This window comes from Megascapheus bottae, chromosome 8, assembly GCF_031878675.1.
Source record: "Megascapheus bottae isolate mThoBot1 chromosome 8, mThoBot2.hap1, whole genome shotgun sequence".
NCBI lineage: Eukaryota > Metazoa > Chordata > Mammalia > Rodentia > Geomyidae > Megascapheus > Megascapheus bottae.
The window spans coordinates 32,732,358-32,757,175 of NC_143516.1; the positions used below are offsets into that span (position 1 = coordinate 32,732,358).

The window sequence follows — 24,818 nt, forward strand, 5'->3', positions numbered from 1 at the left end:
CTCAAATTTCTAGTACCTTCCAAAACAGGTTAAGCTCTGGTTACATGAACCTCTGGAGGATGTCATATTTAAGCCATAGCATTCTACCCCTGGCCCAAAGGCTCGCTGCCATCTCATAATGTAGTGCATTCAGTCTGTCTCCAAAAGGCCTAATAGTCTATTGTTCAAAAGTTCAAAGTCCCTTATAAGACTCCAATGAATTTCTTAGCTATGAACCTTTTTAAAAATGGACGGGGGGGGGGGGACAAAATGTTATCTACTTCTACTTCTAATAGACTATACATTCACATTCTAAAAGGTGAAAAATATAGAAAGAGCCTAAAGCAAGACTGAAACCCAGCAAGGCCAATGTTATGTCCTGCAGCTCCAGGTCTAAGCGTCTGGAGAAAAGGGTAGCAGGATGTCAGTTCCAGAGGACCTGGGAAGCCCCATTCCTATGGTCTCTCTCTTGGGCAGAATCTGCTCCCTGCTACAGCTTTCCTCGGCTGACATTCCATAAGTGCGGGATGTTCAACTTCCTTGGGTCTCCATTACAGATTACAGAAGGGATCACCCCGCCCCCCCAGTCCCACACTGCCTGGCCTTCCATGGTTCTCTTTGAAATCTGGGGAGAAGGCTCCATGACGGTAGACTTCTTGTGTTGTACTTGCCTGAAAATCAGGATTAAGTGTACAACACTAATGTCTACATGTTGTGAGTATAGATAAACCCATTCAAACTGGATGGGATGCTGAAGTCTCTAAATACTTGGACAAAATACTTGAAGTCTCAAATACTTTCTTCTTGAGGGAAAGCCTTTTAAGTGAGTTTAAACTTTTTTATGGCCTTCAGCCTGTAATGGGTAGGGTCTTACTAATCACTGAGTTGCCCTCAAGTCTCCTTTCCTCTAGTTCTGGTACAAAGAACTGCTTTCTTTTCAATGGCATTCATTTTTTCAAAACCTATTACTTCCTTAATCCCAACTTTACATAGCCTTTCCAGACCAAACTGCTCATTTGTTTTTCAAATCTTTCTGCTCTGCTTTTTGCTCTCAATGTTCACTGTAAATCTAGCATACAACAAACCCATGCCACTTCTTGAAATTTTCTCTGCTAAATTAATCAATTCATCACCTTTAAACTCAGTCTACAAAACACAGACCTATTCTCTGCCAGAATATAACACAAATGGCCTTTGATCCAAATGCCAGTCCTGTCCTGTTCCACCCTGACTCCACACAAGCAAGTCTTCACAATCCATATTTCTGCATTTCTGTTCACATCCCTGACTTCAGAGCTCCAGTAGCACTGCCCATTGACCTCTACTGAACATCTGAAGCTTTCTGGGGGCTCTTCCTCCTTACTTTTCTAAATTCATCTTGGAAAATATTCCCTAAGGCTTAAGAATTACATGGTCAAGTTTAGCCACAGAACAACTGCATTCTACGATACCTGTTTTTTGTTTTGTTTTGTTTTTGTTTTTTAGTATTTGTTGGCTTTTCATAGTTGTGGCCAAAATACTTAAGAAAACAACTTAAAAAGAGGAATTATTTATTATTATTATATATTATTATTATTATTATTATTATTATTATTATTATTTGGGCTATGGTTTCAGGCCATAATGCTTGGTTTGACTGATTTTTGTGCTTGTTGTACACAACATACCATAGCAATGAAAGCTTATGGCCATGATAAGCAGAAAGCAGAAAGAAAGCAACTGAAAGGGGCCCAAGCAAGATGTAACAGGCAAGGATATACTCCTGATGATGTATTTCCTCCAGCTAACCCTCACAACTTAGTTGCAAGCAGATCCTAAAATAACCTCACTAGTTGAAGACCAGGCTTTCAACATACCTCCTATTTCAGAGGTGGCATTTCATCTTCAAACCATAACATCCATGACTATATTTATACATTGCAGTGTATAAATGTGTGATAGTATATCATATATATTCAAAAATATGAAATAGATACATTCTATGGAATAATTAAAGCTGTATCATTTCCTTTCTGTGCTTCAGGCCATCACTTTCCCTATGCCTCTCCTACCATGAAAAGATTGGAACTGCTGGTGTTCTCCTAGCCCTCTGAACAAAGTACATCTGCTAAGGATGGACAGTCTCTCTTCGCCAACACTGTCCCACCCTCCACTCATCTCTATATGCTTTGGCTCTTCAAGGAAGATATGTTTCAGACATCTCCTGCCTCTAAACAGGAATCCCTTCTTTGTTCTCTCCAGAACTCAGTAGTCCACGTTTTCAAGCACTTTTCTATGAAGAATTATAAACCTGACCTGCCCACAGAATATACTGAACACAACCAGACCCTTTCCATGTGTTATTTTTCTCAGAACCCAGGATTTTTTTTTCAATATTGCAAAATATCTATAACAACCTCTGTCATTAACAAGAAATGCAAATCAAAAGATCATTGAGATTCTACCTCATCCCAGTTAGAATGGAAAACTAACAATAACAGAAGCTGGCAGGAATGTGGCCAAAAGGGTACTGTTTGGGGAATGTAAACTTGTTCCAACTCTAGGGAAAGCAGTATGGAGGTTCCTTAAAAGACTAAACAAAGGGGCCGGGAGTTTGGCCTAGTGGTAGAATGCTTGCCTAGCATGCACAAAGACCCAGGCTCAACTCCTTGGTATCACATACATAGAAAAAAGCCAGAAGTGGTGCTGAGGCTTAAGTGGTAGAGCTCTAGCCTTGAGAAAGTCCAAGGACAGTGGACAGTGCTCAGGCCCTGAGCCCAAGCCCAGGACTGGCAAAAAAAGAAAAAAAGAAAGAAAAAAAAAGACTAAACAAAGTGCTTCCCTATGACCCAGCAATTCCACTCCTGGGCATTTATCCATTGGACCACAAAGCAGATCACACTAAAGCCACCAGCATAATGGAATTCTACTCATCCATCAGAAGGAATGATATTGCACCATTTGCAAGAAAATGGAACAAATTGGAAAAATTATATTAAACAAAGTAAGCCAGAGCCAAAGAAATACAGGCTGCACAGTTTCCCTTACTTGTGGTAACTAGATTGTCCCTATAAATCTACAAGAAAACACACTGTATGACTAAAATAAATAACACTGGGACATAGAACCTACTCTTGAACATAAAGAGGCCAAAGGAAGTTATACATGGGAGTGGTAGACAAAGGCTCACAAAATAATATTCTATGAAATGAACTCCAAGCAAAAAAAAGAAACATTCTTCAGTTGCCATTATTGTATTTGTTTTCTTTTCCTTTTGTATCATTTGATAGTTTGTTTGTATTTGGGAGTGTAAAGGGGGGAGAACATATAAAAGATGGAAGAAGAATAAACAAATACAACACTGATACTCACCGGACACTATGTAGAAAATGAACTGGATGTCTTATGGGTAGAGACCAGAGGGAAAGACAGGGAGAGAATGATGGAAGAGAAAACATGATTCAAAAAGAATTGTACTGCTGGGTGTGGTGGCTCACGCCTGTAATCCTAGTTACTCAGGAGTCTAAGATGGCTGGTTCAAAGCCAGCCCAGGCACTAAAGAATGTGAGACTCTTATCTCTAATTAATCACTAGAAAAACTGAAAGTGGAGCTGTATCTCAAAGGGTAGGGCAGCCAGCAGCCTTGAAGAGCCAAAGAGCTCAGAGACAGCACCCAGGCCCAGAGTTTAAGCCCCATGACTGACAAAAAAAAGCATTGTACTGATTGTACCTAATTGATGTAACTGTAAATAATCCTCTGTATATCAAATGTACAATAACAATAAATAAATAAATATGGAAGCCAAGGCTGATCAATCCCTTACAAAATTAGAAAAAAAACTTTTTCTTTTAACTATGATTTTCTGAGTGGTAGGCTATTTTTTTTCTAATTTCATCATATATCTAATCTGTAAGAATCCTGCAGTGTGTGATGTTTTCCTAAAATCCCACAATATCTCCCTTTTTGACTTAACCAATGAGAAGGAACCTCTGTGTTTGACAAAAAGTGAGCATCTGCCCAAGCAGGGCCTCCTGCCCCAGCAGTATTTCCATCTAATTTCATTATGAAAGCCCATCTCCAGGCATCTGAATGGCAATTCGTAAACATCTCGAGTATGACAGTGGTACAACAGCACAGTAAACACTAATCAAACTAATTTGGTGCTTAATTTCATTTGCTCCTGCTAAATGGCTCATGTGATATGTCAACTTTAAAGGCAGATTCTCACAGAATCTGGAGTTGAAATTTACATAGGGCAGAGGCAATCACTCCCAAATGTAATTATCTCATTATCACTAAATCTATATGTGGAGAAATAAATTAGAACCAGAATATTTTTCACTCCTCATATCTTAGTATACTTGCTTGGGTTTTCTCTTTAAGCAGCTATTAATGACAAGATGTACAAGAAATAAAGATGTTTTCCTGCTTGTCAGGACTGCCAACAAGATAGTTCAATCATCAAAAACAAAGATACATCATACTTAACAGGTAGGAAAATAGAGCAAATTTGTGCTAGCCTCAGGCATTAATTACCATGATAGTGACTATTAAGTGCAAGAAAATTGCCACCTAAAATTCTGTATAAAGATAAAGCATTTTCCTCTTCCACACACTATTCTCAGGTCTAAGTAACTAGAATACAAGTTATCAGCTTCATCATTTGGTATGATGGTGTTGGCTGTGGATTTGCATTGAAAACCTGGCTTGAGCCTTTGTATTCTGCCTTAGTATGAGCTGAATATTCATCATTTCAAAGTGCCACCCCACACAGGAAAGAGGACTACCTTCTTTCAGGGATTTATGTACAACTGAGCTAAAATGCCAATGTGTCTTATTTCATCTTTCCTAAGTTTGAAATGTTAAGTAAATATTAAGACTAGCATTGCTCATGAGATGTGTGTCACTCGCCCATACCAAGTTGAGACTTACTTCTTAGAAGAAACTGTATTAGCTTTTAATGGAAATAACAAAATGTTATTGTTGAAAGAAGTAAAATAAATTTTAAGATACCTCCCAATCCATGTGTCTGGCTCTGACTCCTGACTATGAGTCAAAGTCCAGACTATTACAGAGGCAGAGGCAAATGTGCCTCTTACTAGTGCATCCCCATCCTTTTGGTTTGGTCATGGGTCCCAGTCAATAACAAAGGAATTGCTTCCTCCAGAGGCCTTCTGTCCAACATAATTTTGAAGTTGCAGCCTAAATACATGGCTTAACTTCATCTTTGTCTGTAAATCTTATTCTTACCAGAGATTGACAAACTGCATCCCTGACTCAGGCCACCCCAAAACAGCAACATTTCCATGAGCAACTTGCTGAGATGAAGATATCTTCTAACATTTTCACAAAATAAGCTAGTATTACTTATGTTTTTGTTTCCCATGATAATGTGATAAAAATATAAATAATTGGCCTCTTAGGAAATAGACTCTTTCCTAAAAGGAAAAATAAAATACTCTATTCTTTGAGTGCACATGATAGCTCAGTGATGATGCTCAGAGATGTTCAATGTCAAAGATACTTTTCCTCCCCAAAATGTTTACTATAGTCTCAAAGATAAGTTCTTTCAGCCAAAATCTGACTAAATAAAAACAAAAATTTGAGCCAGGCACAGTGGCTCACACCTATATTCTTAACTACTCAGGAGGCTGAGATCTGAGGATCATGGTTCAAAGCTAGCCTGGGCACCAAAAAGTCCATGAGACTTATCTCCAATCAATCACCAGAAAACCAGAAGTGGCACTGTGACTATGGCTCAAGGGGTAGGGTGGTGGCCTTGAGCTGAAGAGCTCAGGGACAACGCCTAGGCCCAGAGTTCAAGTACCATAACTGACCAAAAAAAAAAAAAAAAAAAAAAAACAACTGAAAAAAAATAAACGTATATAGAGTACACCAGGTATCAAAGTCAGATATAGCAACAACAGGGGTAAACCATAAGGGAAATAAAAAGAGTAACGAAAACGTTAAAAAACAACCACAAAGATACTGGAGCTCATTCACTTGTTTATTTGAATAAGGTAAGGGAAAAAAACAAGATGATGAGACAAAAGACAAAGGGTAAACCAATGTAACAGTGATATTCACAGGACAAAATGTTGAAAATGAACTTTACCACTAGGGAGGGGGTTAGGAGAGGGAAAGTGAGAGAAAAAAACGTGGAAAGTATTGTATTCACTGCCTTACAAATGTAACTGTAGCCCATCTATACATCACCTTGATAATAAAATTAAAAAAAATTAAACCCAGGCACTAGTGACTAATGTTTCTAAGCCTAGCTATTCAGGACAATGAGATCTGAGGATCCCATTTCAAAGCTAGCCTGGGCAGACAAATCTAAAAGACTCGCATTGCCAGTTAATCAGCAAAAAACTGGAAGTGGAGCTGTGGTCCAAGCCATAGAGTACCAGCCTTAACAGAAAAAGCTGAGAGCACAAGGTCCTCAGTTCAAGCCCTCATACTAGCACAAGAAAGAAGAAAGACAGAAAACCAAAAATTATAAATATTTAATTAAGGAACCTATTGACAAACTAACAAAAACTAGACTAAGATGATTTATAATGTATTATTTAAACATAACAACCTCAGGAATGCTTTTATCCAATTTAAATATAAAGTAATATATAATAACAAAAATCTTCAAGCACTGATAATAACACATATGAATATTGTGAATTAGATGTTAATATCTCAATACTTTATATTTATCAATTGAAAAAGTTGGAAGTATATTATTATAAGCAAGTATGAAAAAGTCATAATGAACCCTATTTTAAGAAATTCCAAGAAAGATAAAAACAAAGGGAGAGGAGTTGGGAGATAAAAGAGAGATACCAGAGGTGAATATTTTCAAGGTATCTTTTATGCACTATGGAAACATCACAATGGAACCTCCCACATCATCCAAGTATTATGTGCTAATAAAAATGTGAGGAAAAACAAAAGAGTGGGAAGTGAAACTCAGATTAGCCCACTCAGCTGTAGACATTTTCATAAAGTTAGGAAACTGTGCTTCCAGAATGCCTCACTTGCTAACTGCCCATCAGACCTAATAAAGAAGGCTGAATTGATATCAGACGGAATGGAGTGCCTTGTGATGTGAAATAGGAGAGGTACATAATAGCAAAGGGAATAACTCCATCAAGGCCACATCACCTTTGGTGTCAAAGTGATGGGTAGAAAAATCTAAGAAAATTTAAGTAAAAAAAATCCTTTCTTATTTACTCTGATCACAGGTTTCAATTGTGCCAAGAACAGGGAATTCTATGTCCCGGTGGATAATAACCTTTATATGTTATCTCAAAGTTAGGCATGTCAAATGCCTAGTTAAAACACACTCCTTGAAGATTCGGAAATTACAGTGTGATATATGGCTAAAACAATATCCTTTTTATTTTCCATCCACACAATGGTCATACATTTTTAGGAGAGAATTCTATTGCTTTGCTTCTCAATTCAGAAGAATTCTGTTCCCAGGACGTCCTGTAACTGAATGCCTCATTGTTTTAAACACACTTCTGCCCTGGAGCCTCGCTCATTGCAAACCATTCACCAAAGATATGATAATCACAGGAAGAAATCAAGGCTCTAGAAGATAAATTACAATTATCATGAAAAGAAGAAAAATATTCCAGAAGCACACAAAGTACATTCAATCTTACTAATAATCGAATGTGTAATTCTACCTACTCAAGAGGTTGCGATCTGAGGATTGCAGTTCAAAGCCAGACTGGGCATTAAAGTCTGTGAAACTCTAATCTACAATTAACCACCAGAAAACCATAAGTGGGGCTGTGGCTCAAGGGGTAGGGCAGTAGCCTTGAGCTGAAGAGCTCAGGGACAGCACCCAGGCCCAGAGTTCAAGTCCCATGACTGACAAAAAAAAAAGAATATGCATTTAAACAAAGATCAAGTACTTACTATATTATAAGCCATATATATTTGACACATGAGAGAAAATGAAAATTGTCAATGCTATTAATATGAGACAGTATATTTCTGATTCTGATATAATAACTAGATTTTACTCTTTAGACTACTGAAGCTAGAAATACATATCCAGAATTACCATGTGCTCTTGATCTTCAGCTTACTAACTATAGAATTTATCCCAAAGATGTTGTAAACACCTATAATCCAAAAAGTACAAAATAAAAACACTAAAAAATGAGAATGTTTAAATGCTTGTGTATCTAATTCAATGCCATGTAGCTATCAAGAATTACAAATATGAAGATGGACACCAGTGGGTTACAGGTGCAAGCCTTATCTTTACATAATCAGGAAGATCACAGCCTGGGGGGAAAGTTGATCAGACTCTGTCTCAACCAACAGCTGGATGCAATGGCACATGCCTGTCATCACAGCCATATGGGAGAATGACAACTCTTCCAGACTATTCAGGGCAAAAGACTCTAGTCCAACAGGAAAAGCTTTGTGTAGCAGTAGGTACATGTGATCTCAGCATATGTATGATTGCAGTGGAGGCTAGCCACAGCAAAAGAAAGTTGAGACCCTAAGCACTGTGTGGGGTGGGGTGAGGGGAGAAGTGGGAGGGGAGAGGGAGAAGAGAGAGCAAGAGGAAGGAAGAGAAGGAGCAGTGGAAGGACAGAAGGGATGGGAAGTAGAGAGAATCGGTTTCAAAACAATCTCCAATTCTTTCCTGAGGAAAAGTTATTTTACTCTTCCAGTTCACACTAAGTTTCTCCTCTGCATCTCTATTGGACATGGCAATGTCAACCACAACACTGGTTTGGGCTCATGATAGTTGCTCTTTACTCCTATACACACTCCTGCCCACACCAAAGGCCCAGGCCATGGGACTACCTAACTTTTCAAACTGTGAGCTAACTAACCTGTCCTTGCTGGGACCCCTGCCAGTTATTTTTCCTCAGTGATGGGACTAATGAACGTCCCTTACCCTGACACTGGCACAGCGATTGCTCCATGCTGTGTGAACAGCAAACTTGTGCTGAATATTAATTTATTTTCCCTCTGAACTAAAACATTGAGAAAATTTTTTAACCTTCAAAAACATAAAATATCACACTCATTACAATATATAATTAGAAAATTTCTTAATTATTCAGGAAATACCGAGCAATCGTCAAGTGCAAAGCTGCCAACTGTACTGTCTCCACAATGGATGCTCGGTAAGAATCAATGCATATTGAATAAGGAAACAAAAGAAACATACTTTGTTTCTTCTGCAGAAAATTAAATAACATGTTCCTAAAAGCATTATTTATAATGATAATTAAATAGGTACAATTCTTCAAAGCAGGGTTTTATAAATGGTACAAAGTCAATACTACATTTAAATAGGAAGCTTACTTTGGAATAAATTAAAGCAGAATACACAAATCCTTAACATAAATAATTCAGTGAAACAAGCGAATCATTTTTCTATAGTTTTCTTTGATAGAAAAAGTAGGGGCCAGGAGTTTGGCCTAGTGGTAGAGTGCTTGCCTAGCAAGCACCAAGACCAGGGTTCAATTCCTTGTTACTACATTCATAGAAAAAGCCAGAAGTGGTGCTGTGGCTCAAGTGGGAGAACGCTCACCTTGAGGAATGCCCAAGGACAGTGCTCAGGCCCTGAGTTCAAGCCCCAGGACTGAAAAAAAAAAGAATTCTAGATGCCAATGTCCTCATCTGCTAGTTGACACCCACTGCACAGACACACAGCCTCTGCACTCATGGCACCCTTTATCCATGCCATCTGGTCAGGGCAACTGCTGTGGAGTGAAGGAAGTGAGACTATGTCTCCCATATCCTAAATGGCTGTTCTCTTCTTAGAATGAAGGCCAAGTTCCTTAAACATAATGTACAACAAAGCCTGACCTGATCTGGCCTTTCTTGCATGGCCTTCTGCTCACCTCCATTTTGTCTGAATCCAGGATTCAGCAGGGAACTTCCTTCAGCAATTCAAGCCTCGTGCTCACCCTCCCCCAGTCTTCTCTTGGCATCCTTTATTTTATTTTATTTTTGCCAGGCCTGGGGCTTGAACTCAAGGCCTGAGCACTGTCCTTGGACACTTTTTCCACAAAGCTAGTACTTTGCCACTTGAGCCACAGCACCACTCCAGGCTTTTTCTGTGTATGTAGTTCTGGGGAATCAAATCCAGGGCTTCGTGCATGCTAAGTGAGCATGCTAAAACTTGGCCACACTCAGCCCATGGCATTTTTCCACAATGATCTTGATCCCTTTCCTTTCCTTACCTGTATAAAATCTCTCTGTGTCTCTCTCTGTCTCTGTGTCTCTCTGTCTCTCTCTCTGTCTCTCTCTCTCTTTCTCTCTTTCCCCCCTTCCCACTCCTTCCTTCCTTTTCCCTCTTCCTCTCTCTCTCATCTCCCCCTCTTCTCTCCTCTCCCTTCTCCTTACTCTCCCTTCTTTCTTTCTCCTTTTCCCATCCCCCACCCCCACCATTTCCTCCTTCCCTTTCCTGGTCTTCTAGGTTTTTGAGACACTATATAGCCAAGTATATTCTCAAACTTGTTGAGATGTTTCTACCTCTGCTACCTGACTGCTAAATTTACAAGTGTGTGCCACCACACAGGGTTCAATTAGATAATTTCTGTTCTTTTTTCTAACTATTATCATTTCAAGAATTCTTGTCTTGTGCTGTGCCTCTTTCAAGCAGTCAAGTTTGCTGCCATTCCTTTAGCTCATTGCCCTTTACTCCTATCATATTTATGACATTGTAATACAATTATTGACTTTAAAAAATCTTTACAGTTTTCAAGCTGAGTGGGAGGGGTGAGGGAAGGGAAAGTGGAAGAAAAATATCGAAAGGGGTAACAATGTTGAAGAAGTAATGTACCCACTACCTGATGAATGTAACTAACCCCACTGTACCTCAATCACCCCAACAATAAAATTTTGAAAATTAAAAAAATCTTTAGTGTTTTCTTATCCATCTACTATGTAGTCAATTCCTTGAGGACAGGTGACATTTCATTTATTTTTACTCTTTCCAATGCCAAAATGTACATTTTGATTATTAGAATTACACGAAGTAAATAAAAAACCCATAGGGAGGGAGGGAAGGAGATAGATAGATATTCCTGTGGCTATCATCAAATATACTTAATACAGCCTAGGTGTGGAAAGCATTTATTTTCAAAGAGGTGATGTTCAGTCTTTGAAGACATGCTTTATTTTTTACTCAACATAGTATAAAGCTGACTACAAAAGCTCCTGCCTACTAAAAACTGCTAAGACACTTCAAATAAAACCCAATAGTGAAAGACAGTGATTGTAGTCATCCCTCAAGGGCTCAAGAAAGCACCAAACATATGAGATGAATACTCTAGATTTCAACTCTACAAACACAATTTCCTTTGGAATTCTTTTCCCTAACATGTGTAAAGATAAAAACAGTAGCACACAAATTGCCACATCCCACCACAACCTACCTGATATGTCTACAATAGGACTACCAATAACTGAATTGATGGTATGGCAAAATAGCAGAATATTTCAGTAACTACAGTAGAACATCCCCCCTCCCTCCCCAAGCTTCTTGTCTTTCCCTGTTCAGCTAGAAGAAGAAGAAAAAAACTATGTGTGACGATTATTAGAATCTCTGAGATTATTTCCATTATATAAAAGCTAATTTTTTGCCTGTCCTGGGCTTGGGCTCAGGGCCTAAGCACGGTCCTTGGACTTTCTCAAGGCTAGCACACTACCACTTGAGCCTCAGCACCACTTCCGGCTTTTTGCTATGTATGTGTTACCGAGGAATCAAACCTGGGTCTTCGTGCATGCTAGGCAAGCACTCTACCACTAGGCAAAACTCCCAGCCCCTATAAAAGCTATTTGTAAAAACACTTTGTAGTCCCTAGAATTAGATCAGTAAGTGACTTTTCTCCTAGGTTCTAGCAGCATCATCTATGTAAAGTAAATCCACCTTAAATAAACATTTTATCAAAGAAACAGTATGTCAGGGTTTAAACTTTTGTTTTGGAAATCACTTCCTGGCACATGCAGAAATTTGGATAATTTAAGTCGTATTGTTTTAAGGTGGGACAGATTGAGCTGATGGCAGGATTTGGGCTTGTCTCTCCCTCTTACATATTTTAGGTTAAGGAAAAATGGGTGAATCCCAGGGCACTGGGTCATTATTTCCCCAGAGCCAGGTGTCTACTAATTAATCACACTACTGGGCTGGGCTAAAGGCATAATCTCGGTGTGCCTCAGTTTCCTCATGTATAAAAATGTGGCTAATAAGGGCACTTAACTTTTTTTTATTCAAGAACTATATTGAATGTGGACTGGTTCATCTGTGGGCTAAAGATGGTCCACAAACATCTTTTATTTGACCTTTCAAATTTTTTAATTGGCTTATCTATCAAAATAAGAATTAGAGAAATTCTTCCCCCTTTCTTGACATCCGACAATACAAAAAGCAGGTCAGGCAACAAGTTCTATAGGTTCCTATGTACTTTAAAAATAATGCTTAGTGCATTACGACACCATTCAGTTATTCTATGTAGTGAGAAGAACAATTCTACCGTAACCCTTACTTCAAGCAGCTTCTGACCAACAGTCATTGTCACCAACTTCCTAGCTCCTTAAAAGCTTGATCCTAGAGGTTCTCACACTCAATTAATACATCTTCTTTTGGCTTTCATTTCTTCTCCATCTCATTTCCCCTCTGCCTAGACTTTTTTTTATTACTTAATTCAATTTTCTTGTAAAGGTGATGTTCAGAGGGGTTACAGTTACATATGTAAGGTAATGAGTGCATTTCTCTCCCACTTCCCCCTTCCCAACTTTCACTCCTCTCAACTCATAAAGTTCATTTCCAACATGGTGTCTTGTGAGTATCGTTGTTGCATTGGTTCACCCTTTGCCCTTTGTCTCGCCATTTTGTTACTCCTCTTCCCTTCCCCATATCCAATAAATACATATACAAGACATAGCATGCCAAAAATCAAAAACCGTAATAGGATAAACCAAAGGGAAAAAATGAAATAAAAAAGAAAGAAATTCACATAGTATATTAACAAAAACAAACAAGGAGCCAGGAGTTTGGCCTAGTGGTAGAGTGCTTGCCTAGCATACATGAAGACCCAGGTCCAATTCCTCAGTTCCACATACACAGAAAAAGCCAGGAGTGATACTGTGGCTCAAGTGGTAGAGCACTAGCCTTGAAGAAAGCTCAAGGACAGTGCTCAGGCCCTGAGTTAAAGCCCCAGGACTGACAAAAACAGAACAAAACAAAAACACTATTATTTCCATATTTTGGTGGTCATTTCAATTAGTATCATTATATATAGTTTTCTTCATGTATTTATTGGTTTTTTATTTCATCTCCAGAGAAGTATCTTTTTAATTCATTAGCCTTCTTAGTAATGGGGTGGTTGTTTCTCTGAGGACTGAGGGGTTTAATTTTTTGAGCTTTAGGCATATTCTTGATATTCCTTGTCTGTTGTATAGTAAAGATCTTCTCCCAGTCTGCAGATTTCTATTTATCTTGCTAGCTATGTGCTCTGCCATTCAGAAGCTTTGCAATTTAATGTGATCCCATTTATCCAGCCTTCCTTTAATTTGCTGTTTCTGGATCTTCATTTAGGAAGTTTCAACCTGTGCCACGTAATCCTAGTGTATTCTCTATCCCTTCCTGCAATATTTTCAGGGTCGTTGGTCCATTTGTGGAGTTGGTTTTAGTGCAGAATGATATATAAATATTTAACTCCAGTTTTCTGCATGTGTATAACTAATTCTGCCAGCACCATTTGATAAAGAGGCTGTCTTTCTTCCATCTGATATTTTGGCTCCCTTATCAAAGATTATGTACTATATGGACATTTTAGGGAAAAATTCTCAAACAAGCTGCCTATGACCATATTTCCCTGTCAGAATCAGTTTTGGGGTACTTTATGAAATGTAAAACACATTCTCAAGTCTCCATGTTCCTCTCTAAAAAAGCAGAATATAGCAAAGACTAACATTAACCTCACATTTGAAACAACATCTGACCCATTTTTATCCAATACATAATGGATAACCATGAGGGGACCTTCAAGAACAGAATTTGTAGTACCATCATAGCACTATGTATTTGAGACTGCTGTCATACTTTACTAATGACAGGTTATTATTTCGACTAGAACTATTTCGGTTAGACCTGAACCTTAGGTCAAATTTTACTTACTTTGTAATGAATTATTTATGAGAAGATAATGGTTTAATTTAAAAGATGTTAAACTTACATATCCAACTCATTTTCCAAAAGAACAAATACCCATAGATTTCTGCATTGTTTTCTTGAAAGTGTTTTATGCAATTGAAGTATTAGACTACCACTCACTGAAATAGTAATATACTGATTGATCCATAATTCCAGGAAAAAGGTATTTTACTTCTACTTTTCCTGATAAGTTAATGTGTCTCACATTCAAATACATAGAAAAACCAATATTACCAGTGTTAAAGAAAGCAGAATAATTTACTAAGTCAAAGAACATTATAGCATACCTCTTCCATCTGCCCAACAAGAGTCTCACTATAATAATTCTTCCACCTTGTCTAAAGGCATATATAACAGGCAATTATCTAAGACTCCGAATTAGTCCCATGCACCTACATCCCTCAGAAGCTCACCATCACACACATTCACAGGCAGAAAATCCCAGTGAGAACCAAGGATAAAGGAATTTGTTTGGAGGATTTCGGTAACTTTGCTTAGGAAAAGGAACATGAGATTAAAATGTTTGAAAATTAAGACAAATAGTTATGAAAGATAAATGGCCAATTCTAAAATTTTGGACTTCAGAGTTTCTATAACAGTTAACAGTTTAGTTCACCAAAATTCTATCAAGAGCTTCCTTGAAGCCAGACAGACTGTGTGCTGTGCCCTTGAGATCCCATTGCTTATGTCTAGTGAACTTGATCTTGGAGGTTAGCTCAGCTAACTGCTGTGTTATAGATGTGGCAGGCTAAGAATACTTTCCTCTTTTTAATGGACAGTAATATTTTATTAAAATCCATTTTTACAACTACATGAAGAAAAACCGAAAAAAGAAAGCCTAGCAGATAACTAAGCACTTGAGCTGGTGGTGCTCACTGGAGATCAGGTGTTTCTGAGTCTATCTCCACACCCAATGTTGTGCTCCCAGTCCAAATTTGGAAGCACACTGGGATTTATCAGCCTGGAGCTAAGTTGCCCTCTGCAGGTAAAGGTGTGTGAGTATCAAAGTCTACAGAGCCTGCAAGATCACTATAGAGCAGCCAGGAAATTCAGATTGGAGTCCATTACTCCTACGTGATTTATGAGCAAGCTTGGGCCAGAGGTCAGCTGTAGTGTGGACTGCCTCTTCAGATTTCCATCACTGGCGGAAGTGGATTTTTTTCACATGAAGTGGTCAAGGACACCTCCTGATGCCTGAGTGTTTTACCTTGTGGCCACTCTTCATCTTCTTCCTCACGTGGAACAGTCTTTGTCAGGCACCATGTGCTGGTCCTTGGCATCTTCTGACTCGGGATCAGGACAGTCTGTCTCAGATGCCAAGGACAAGAAATCCTCCAGATGCAGATTTCCTGTCCTGTGTCATAGATCTTCAGTTGTGGCCACAGGTGCAAGTTGTTCCTCCTCACAATGAGAGTCACGTCTACCATACCCTGTGCTCATTCTTTGTTGTCTTCATTATGTGCTCTGGGCAATTGCACAATAAGACGCAAAACTGCTCTCCCAGGCTGTGGCTCCCCTGCTGCTGCTTCTGGTGTGGCTGGGTGTGTCTTCACAGCTGTGTGCACATCCACCAGGAGATCCACATGAAAACACAGCAGTGCTGGCTCTTCTGCAGTTCCAGCTGGACACTGATCAATCCGAGATGAAGTGGACAGAGCTATCAGCAGCTGGAGCACATGCTGATTCCTCAGCTGCTGCCGAAGGTCCACACAGCTTCATCTTCAGTGGAGTGGGCATAGCCCACTTGGCATCCACCGCAGTTGGCATCTAGGATTGGCTTGGAGGAGTCAGAGCAATGTCCGGATCCCTGCTGTCCTGGTCAGGGCTGCCAGGGAGCACGAGTCGATCTCTCCATATAAATTGCCAGAAGATTCTTCTGGGTCCAGCTTGGGGTTGGAGTCTGGATTGGGGGTTGTTGATCCAGTGTGTGCAGATGTCCAGTGGGCACTCTCTCCAGGTTCTCCTGGAGTCTGAACAAGTGAAAATCAGAAAGCAACAGGAAAACATGGTGCTTTCCTTGCTATCTCTGGATGTGTTTTTCTGTTGGGACTGGCTCCAGAATGTTCCTGCCAAGATACCTGGGTTCCAAGTTGTCTTCAGTCTTCTGTCAATGCTGAGGTCACTTCCTGGGGTCCTCTTACCTAAGCCCTTTCTTCCAATAAAATCCCCACAAAATACCCTGGGCTTCCGACTGCTCCTCCTAACACATTCACTATTTGTACAATGGACCTCGGTTTTACTCTGCCTCATAAAAAGCTATTCCTTTAAAGTCTTGGGTGCAGTCATTGCCTCCATTTCCTGGAGATGGTGGTGAATACAGACTATTTGATATCTATGTCTTTTAATGTGGACATGTGTGCATGAACTCCAACGTGTGGTGTTACTTGTTACTAATGCAAATTAGAGGTAAAATGATGACAGGAAGTAATGTTTAAAAAACAAACTCTTCCTACAGAGACACACAGGGAATTGGAAACATGCAGAGACTAATATGTGTCCACATATCTATACAGACTCATGCAAACACAGACATACACTGGAGCACACAGACCAAACTGTGTTATCTCAATGAGAATTCTCCCAAATTTATCTGTTCAGATTTCATCTCCAAGATGAATATATTACAAACAAGCTTTTGTGAGTAGAGGCATCTGCATTAGAATTAGTGCCTTGATCTAGATATTCTTATCTCCAATTTACTTTCAAAAACAGGAAGTGGTCCAAGGGTGGTTTCTCCCACCTGTAATTCTAGCTACTCACATGACTGAGATATGAAGATCTCACTTCTAAGCCTGCCTGGACATGAAAGTACCTGAGATAGTTTTCTTCAAAAAAAAAAAAAACAAAAAAAGAAACAAACTGTTTGTTAAACACATTATTTGAAATATGATGTAAAAATCAATGTTAATAAATTCTTTAATAAAAAAGAAAGTCTTGCCTATAGTTATGACATAAATTTTTAAAAATTAGAAAAAATGTAAGTTGGAACTGTGTCTTAAATGATAGAACACTAACCTAGGGAGAGGGGCAAAAAGAGAAAGAGGGGAGGGGGAAGAGAGAGAGAGAGAGGGAGAGAGAACCTAACACCTGAGATTACTCCCCACCATCAGAACACACAAGGATTCTTTCTTAAATGTTTTTCCTTCCAGAAGCAAAGCATATCCGATTCATTCATTCATTCATTTAGTCTATCCATCTCTGTCTCTCTCTAAGACAGAGTCTCACCATGTTGTCTGGATTGGCCTCAAACTCTGGGCTTATGTGATGGTCTTTCCTCCACCTTGTAAGAAGCTATCACTATACTACAGACACACAGCACCATCTTCACTATAAATGATGACGTTTTTTTATAAAAGTGCTAGAATGTGAAATTTCATCAAGTCTGATATGACAAGGCACATCACTTAAGAATAAATTTGTCGAAAAAGTAGTTTTCAAACCAAGATGGATGGGGGGTGTGGGGGGGAGGGAAATGGGGTACCAAGACATGTGAAAGGGTATCAATGTATGTGAATTAATGCACCTTCTATCTGGCAAATATCATGTAACCCTCTTACTAATTACAATAAAAAAAAGAAAAAAAAGTAGTTTTCAGAAAGCTAATAATTTGCCTTTGAAAAAAACTGCATAAATTAATTTAGGTTTTTCCTTGAAGATTCTCTTCTATTAGTGTATGCAAGGCTTTGTCTTAATGCATTTATATGAATTTATAAAAATATATATTTGCATAGAAACATGCATATAAATATGTTATGTGCTATTTGTATTGTACTTAAATTCTACATTTAGCATGTAAAAAATGTTCACAAACTTCCATTCTCCTCCTTTATTGTCTCAAATTCTATCTTCCTCTTTCTAAATTAGGTAGGTTAAAGCTTGTGGAGCAAGAGCTTAATTCTGATTCATGATGAGGTGCTAAGAAAGTCTGAGAGAACTACAGAAGAAAAAGTTCCCAAAGAATTTTCAGCAAAGTACAAAAATTTAAAGCATTCCTTTCTTTAATTTTGTAATTCTTTACTGTGGAATAGCTCAGGCTGTCAGTTCTAAGTAACAGAATTGATAATCCTGCGAGGAAACGTAATTTGGATTATAAAATTCTTGCTTTAATGAAATTCCTTAAACAGTGAAAAAAAAAAAGAAAAGAAAAAGAGTTCCACTGGATCTGGAGGAGAGCTGCCTGGACAGGACCAGAAAGAGTATTTCATGAATACAGTTGTAATCTATAACCTTACCCTTCTCTCCCAAACCCTCCAAAAGATAAATCATTCTCAATTATTATGAGTGGTAATTGCTTTGGCTTTGTAACTGTGTCAGGGCCTCTCTGAGGCTGAACCCTGACTGTCTGGACATGTTAAAGGCCTCAGAGAAAAACAGAATCTACCAGAGCCAAGGTAACACCTGGTAAGGATGGCTCAGTAAACACCCTCTCTGCACTCCATTGCCACATCCAAAAGCAAAATTCTTGGAGAGGATTTTGAGCAGTTTCCAGAGAAATCAGGGAAAATGGGGAGGGAGGAAGGTAAGACTAGATAGGGGAGAAGGGTAAAGGCAGAGGCAGAGATGGGGATGAAGAAAAGATGCCCCTGGTGGACACATTAGCTTGGGACAGGGTTTCTCCATCACAGAAAACAGTCTACACTTCCCACAATGATGGTAAGATGAAAACCCTAAAGTATGAGAACTGAACAGAAGGGGATAAGGCCAAGGAGCTCTGTGCCTGCGCACATGCTTTTTCCACATCCTAGCAGGCACTGCTGCATCCAGACCTACCAGAAACATCCTGGTATCTGAAAAATGCTGCCAGTTCAGAAGATTCTGGCCAATTAAGAGACCCATTAGCCATCTTTCATGTCCTCCTTTGAGTAATCATGCCAGCCTAGATGACTCCAAAAGGAAAAGGCCACATCTTGTGCAGACAATAGAGAAACCCACAGTCTCTTAAAAGGTCTGATTTAAAAGCAATTCTCAAAGTAATGGCAAAAGAAAAAAATCTTTTTTTAAATATTTTTATTCTTCAGAAGAATAAAACGTCCATGGGTCAAAACCAATCCAGGCCTTTTGGGGATGTTTTGGATATTTTTAATCTATAGTCAATAACAGATTTTATATGTTTACAATACTTAGAAAAGTAAATAAGCAAATGAACAAGAAGTAATGACTAAAATATTTACTGCCTAGGTTTTGTAAAAAAATAGTTTTCTATATTTGATAGAGTACAAATTTATAACAATAAGTCATTTCATTCTTCCATCAGGAGACAAGAAATTCTTAATCTATTCCACTATAGAATCACTCATTCAATATACACATAGGAAGATTTAATTATCTACCAATCCATATGCTACTACTATACCAGCAGTACATCCATGAACAACTTAGATTTAGGCAACCTAGACTTCAAAGTCTTACAGGTTCATACAAAAGAGCTAAGTATTTGTTTGATAAATTTGTCAATCACTCCAGCATAGTTTCATCAGGGACATGCTGGGAACAATAATCAGGTAGCTTGACATACCTGACCTATCTTTTCACAGCTATATATGGCTAACCATACTCAAGACTGGATGCTGTTCTCTGAACATCAGTTTTCACATTGTTCTATTATAGGGATTATATTATGCTTCATGATTAAAGATGAAAGAAACGAATGTGAATGGGGCACGAAACAATTATTAAGAAACTATTGTGACCTTGTAGCTTCTTCAATTCACAAGGTTTTAAAATGGTTACTTCTCTCAAATCGAAGCTTCTTTAGTCTCCTATTTAAAATAAAAACTAATACAGTTGAACATTAATGAAAGATAATACCTAAGAGGTTTGATTAATGCATCCCAAAATAAGTCTATATTTTAAAGTTAATGTTAAAAAATATCTAGATCCAAGCAAGAACTTTATCTTGTGTGACTTGTTCTTAATATACTATGTTATTTCTCTTCTCCTTTTTTTGACCTTCGGTTAATTTCATATTGTTACTGTATGTGACTTTGTTACCTGGTATATTGCATATATATTTATTTGTTTTTTTGAAATAGGAAAGGGAAGGGGAGAAAACAAGATGATTGGGAGGGGGTGGAGGGAAGGAATTGGGGACAAAAACATGAGACGGATTATCTATGCGTGAGAAATAATGCACCTACTACCTGGTGAATGTAACTGTAATCCCTCTATACATTTCCCCAACAATGAAAAATAATTTTAAAAAAATCACCAGATCCACAACAAGATGTGGTATTTCTACACAATGGAATTCTATGCTGCTGTTAAGAAAGAACAACATCACCCCCATTTGTAAGGAAATGGAAAGAATTAGAAAAAATCATATTAAGTGAAGTAAGCCAGACTGAAAGGAACATAGGCTCAATGGTTTCCCTCATTTGTCATAATCAGTAGAAACCTTGGGCTCCCCTACCAGAGATTTACAGTAGAGCAAAACCTAGATACATAAGGCCAGTATTTTACCTTATTATCTGATATATTGTATATATGTTTATTTGGTTAATTGAAATAGGATAGGGAATGGGGGAAGACAAGATGAGGGGAGGGGATGGGAGGAGGGAAACTGGGACCAAAACATGAGAAAGGGTATCAATGTTTGTGAAGTAATGCACCTTCTATCTGGTGACTATAATGTAACCCTTCTATTAATTACAATAAAAATATGAAAAAAAATCCCCAGATCCAAAGGGTATGTATTGTAATGAGTTTTAAGAAAAAGTACTTGCTAACATTTATTTATTCACTGGCAATTATTTGACTTTCAAATCCAGAGGGTATAAGAAGGCTATAAAAAGAAGTCAAAGACAATATTACTGTTAGAGGGAAAAAGTCAGTAGACAAAACGAAAATGAGGATATTTTTCTGTATGAGATGCTTGGAATCAATTAGTCATTTCAGGAAATAGAAAAATTTTCCAGTGGTAACATACATATAACTGTCAGTAAAACAATCATGCTCAGAAAGAAACATAGAAGGACTAGTCATCAGAATGGCTTAGATTTGCAGGTAACACGTCATCAAAAGGAAAAGAGATTCAAGAGCAAAGGCACATCCCCTGAAAGTCTGAAAGAGGAGTGGACAGATTGGAGTTCATAGCATCATTTTATATGTCCATAGGTACAGAGCTATTGAGCTAGGAGTCCTCTGCTAGGACTCCTAGACATATACTAATTACTGAAAATGAGTCTATGTTTCTTCCGGTCTTGTATAGTTCACTTAATATGATTTTTCCTTACAAATGAGGGAATGTCATTCTGATAGAAGAATGTTGTTGGGATATCAGTGGGTATTGCATTGAGTTTGTAGATAGCTTTGGACAGTATCACTGTTTTCACAATGTTATTCCTCCCAATCCATCAGCACGGGAGGTTTTACCACTTCCTCAAATCTGGTTTAATTTGTTTTGTTCAGATTCTTAAGGTTTTCATTATGAAAGTCCTTAGTCTTTGGTTAAGTTAATTCCTAGATATTTTTTGAGGCTATTCCAAATGGCATTGCTTTTCTGATTTCAGCCTTGCTGTTCTCATTGTTGGGGTTTTTTTTGGGGGGGGGATACTTTTATGGCCTGCTAGTTTGCCCAAGTCCTGGATTAGTTCAAGTCACTTTGCATTATTTTTCAGAGAGGGTGTCATGTTTTTGCCTGGGACTGGCCTCAAACTGTGAAACTCCTACATATGACCTCTGCAAGGCTAGGATCACAGACACGTACTGCCATGCCCAGATTATTGGTTGAAGTAGCCAAGCTGGACTTGGACTACAGTCTTCCATATTTCTACCTCTTAAGTGGCTGGGATTGCGGATGGGAGCCATTGCTTCTAGATACCCAGCTCGGGTATCTAGAAGTATAAGCTTTTCTCCCCCACTTATGGCTTACTCCTATTAATCACCTCTAGCTTCTTCAGTTTCCTGTGTAGTCTCCATCCCACACATTCGCATTGATCACAGGAGGCACCTCCAGAGCATTCTTTCACAAAAAGCAAAAGATTGAAAATCTGGGATGATTTTCCAGAGAAAAATCTCACTGGCATTGAAAACAGTGAGAAGGAAGGAAAAAAGGACATAGTGACAGGGAGAGCAGGAAATCTCCTCTTAAGGAGTCTGCCTCCTGGGAAGCAAGAAGCAGTCAACTCCTCATTAGAAGTGTTTATAGAACAAAGGAGGCCAATATATGTGAGACAATGAAGTGCTCAGACACACTCAGAGATTTGCATTTGAAAATAAAGCTTGAGCAGTTTTGTGTACTCCAGAGTACACAAAGTTAGTTCAAAAATGGTTCATAGAGGCCTGGAGTTTGGCCTAGTGGTAGAGTGCTTGCCTAGTATGCACAAAGACCCAGGTCCAAAAAAGCCAGAAGTCGTTCTGAGGCTCAAGTGGTAGAGCTCTAGTCTTGAGAGAAAGTCCAAAGACATTGGTCAGGCCCTGAGTTCAGGCCTCAGGACTGAGGAAAAAAATGTTCTCATCAGATCAGAAAGCAGCTTCTTTTCCCACAACACAAAGAAATTAGTATCCAGACAGATTCAATGAAAAATAAATGAAGAGGAAGGCTTCGCATTTCTCTCTCTCTCTCTCTCCCCTCTCTCTCTCTCTCTCTCTCTCTCTCTCTCTCTCTCTCTCTCTCTCTCTCTCTCTCTCTCTCTCTCTCACACACACACACACACACACACATACACACACAGAGGATATTAGAGATACTAGAGATATACTATGCTTAAGACAAAAGCCTGGATAATATTTCTTAAGAGCTCACCAAGGCTATTATGTAAGACACACTATGATATAGGACTTAAGGCCAGAGGTACCAGCTTTTCCTTTTAAATAGGCACAAGATGAATAATAAGAGTTAGCCCTTAAATATATTTTGCTACCAAACCCCTCTATATCCATGACTACCCAGCAGCCTTCATATTTATTACCACAGTTATTTTATATATGAAAAGGAAGGAAAAGCAACAATGTTCAAATAGAAAATCTAAGTTTTCACTCAGTGAGGGTATCCTGCTCAGAACCCCCAAGTTTTTTCCTTGCTAGGCTACCTTTACAAGAGTCCAGAACCACAAGAAAGGCTCAGAGTCTGGCTTAGGCTTTCTGTTGTCACCACTGTTTTGTGTGTGCTGTAATGATTGTTTTTTGTGTTCTAGTCCTGGGACTAGAACTTGGGACCTGTGTGTTGAGTTCTTTTGTTCAAGGCCTCAGTTATAGCTCTGCTTGTGGCATTTTGGTGATTAACTAGAATAAGTCTCATGGGCTTTCATGCCCTAGCTGGCTTTGAACCACAATCCTCATATCTTAAACTCCTGAGTAGGTAGAATTACAGGTATGAGCCATTGGCACCCAGCCCTTCATGATTTTTAAATAAGGAACTCCAAATTTTCTTTTTACATTTTATCCAGAAAATTATAGGACCAATCTTACTCATTGCCCCTTAACATACCTTATCTTGACCTTCAGATAACTCTACCTAAACTTCTTTTTTGGGCATTTATTTATTTATTCATTTGTTAATTTTTCTCATATATTTTTATTGTAATTAATACAAGGGTTACAGGTATATTCACCAGATAGAAGGTGCATTACGTCACACACAATGATACCCCTTCTCATGTTTCTGTCCCCATTATTTGGCCTAGTGGTAGCGTGCTTGCCTAGCATGCACAAAGGCCCAGGTTCGATTCCTCAGTACCACATACATAGAAAAAAGCTGGAAGTGGTGCTGTGGCTCAAGTGGTAGTGCTCTAGCCTTGAGAAAAGTCCAAGGACAGTGCTCAGGCCCTGAGCTCAAGCCCAGGACTGGTAAAACAAAAAATCTGAACTTCTTATCCTTACCTAGAGCCAATAAATTTTGCTGAGCACCTACTAACAGAGAAGCTGTCTCGATAGCTATCTAAGATACCAAAATATTACTGACAAAAAGCTACTCAACCCTGAAGTCTAGAGTCACTCATGCTCATGACTTCTACTCTCTAACAAGTGCCTGATATTACCCAGCATCCCACATTTCTTGGTTTTCTGTCATCTTATTCCCAGCACCAGCTGTTTCTTCAGTTTCTCTGTGTTGGTAGATGTCAGCCCTTTCCTCTCCATCTATTCTAACCAGAAACTGCAGAGTCGACCTTGACCCTTCAAATTGATTTTCAAGTGTTGACACATTAATTGTTCCTTGGGTGTATTTACATTTGTCCCCTTTGCCATCTCTTTCACTGATAAACTCATAATTACCTGCTTAAGTTTATTAAAATTCCTGTTGAGCCTGCACATTTCCACCTTTCTGCCTGATCACTAAATCTATTGTCATGCTTTAATCATAAGATTTTATCATGAAAATGTGATCCTACTCTATGATACATTGCAAAATACTTTAAATTGCCGCACATTCTTCTTATTCTTATAGACACATCCTTTTTGCAAAGTAGTTTTGGCGATCTTCTTTTTTAAAAGTAGTCTGTTTTCTTTTCTCCCTGGATTCTAGTCGACTTGCTCTGACCAACAAAATGTGACAGAAATACGACAGTTGGGAGATATAAATTCAATATTTTACATAAGGGGACATTTCTCTCTCCTTATATTATCATACCCTCTCCCACTCCTCTCTGCCTCCATGCCACTGTGTCAGAGTGAGAGAGAGCAAGACCCAGATGATAACCAGATATGAATGCTATAACCTCTTAGCTT

General features: G+C 38.6%; 1 protein-coding gene and 1 pseudogene across 1 annotated transcript in view; both read right to left on the bottom strand.

The window, feature by feature from the left end:
- Positions 1-24,818, bottom strand: part of Slc35f1 (solute carrier family 35 member F1) — a 355,340-nt gene that overhangs the window by 237,787 nt on the left and 92,735 nt on the right. The window lies entirely within an intron of this gene.
- LOC150059743 (uncharacterized) lies at positions 15,281-16,403 on the bottom strand (annotated as a pseudogene).